The sequence below is a fragment of the Telmatherina bonti genome, assembly GCF_933228915.1.
Source record: "Telmatherina bonti genome assembly, chromosome: 1".
Classification (NCBI taxonomy): domain Eukaryota; kingdom Metazoa; phylum Chordata; class Actinopteri; order Atheriniformes; family Telmatherinidae; genus Telmatherina; species Telmatherina bonti.
Window position 1 is genome coordinate 26446648 of NC_136619.1, and position 1155 is coordinate 26447802.

The following is a 1155-nucleotide window of genomic DNA, read 5'->3' on the forward strand; positions in this document are numbered from 1 at the left end:
TTGGACCTTCATGGCAGCAACAATTGGCTCCACACTTTACACACAAGATGGATGTTCTGCTGCACTTGGAAAAAGACAAGCGTCTGTCTGCTTGCCTGCAATACTTTTTAAACCCCTTTATCAGTCCCTAAGGACTTTATTGTAAATGTTCAACTTTTTGCCCCTCCCACACCCCAACACTGAGCAGTTACACATTTTGATGTACAGTTGTGCCTGCTTAGCTGAGCACTGTATTGCTTGTATGTTTTGTGAAATTTGTTTCAGGTTTGTTTTCTTTTTCTTTTCGAAATGGTTCACTGGAGGGTATGTACAGTCTGTTTTCTCTGTATATATAAACTGGAACATTTATTTTATGAAATGTAATGCAATTTTATTACTAGTGTGAATTAAAGATTCTTAAATGTTCATAGTGGCTTTTTTTTCCACCTCTTACTAAAACCAAAGTTGTTGGAGGTTTCCCAGTGTGTTGATATGTTATCATGTATCCAAGAACTGCGATGCGATAAAAAGCTTTGAAAGAGAGAAAAATATTTGAAATTCTCTTTAAATCATGATGCAAAAAAAAAAAGAAAAAAAAAGAAAAAGAAAAGATTTTATTACGTTTCGCAGAATCCCGATGGAATTAGAAATGCTGTTTAAAAATTAACTTGAAGATTTTACTTGGAATAAAAGAATGCTTCTCCAAACTGTGTTGTTGTGAACATGCAGGTGTCATGGGCATGAGACAAGCCAAGCTGCAGCTCTGTGATTCATGCTTCACTAATTGCCATCTGATTATGAGGGTGAATTGGCCTGGAAATGAAATGCAACAGCAAATAAATTAGAGAGAAAATAAATGCTCATTGAGTTTGAGCTCATACAAACTCATCAGCAACAGAAGCACGCAGCTGTATTAAAGCATACTTTTCCCAGAAGACTCTTTTAATGGAGATGTGTGACAGTGTCTGTTTATCTGATGAGGTTATCTCTGATACACACACCAGGAAGCAATGCACAAAGTGTGGTGGAGCTGTCAAATATTCATTCGATCCATCAAGTGATAATCCACTTCAGTGAGTTTGCTCATTACATTTTGCTGTACGAATTAACCCCTAATCTAAAAAAGAATAACGTGAGGGAATATATTCGCCATGATACCATTAGCAAAACTAGCGC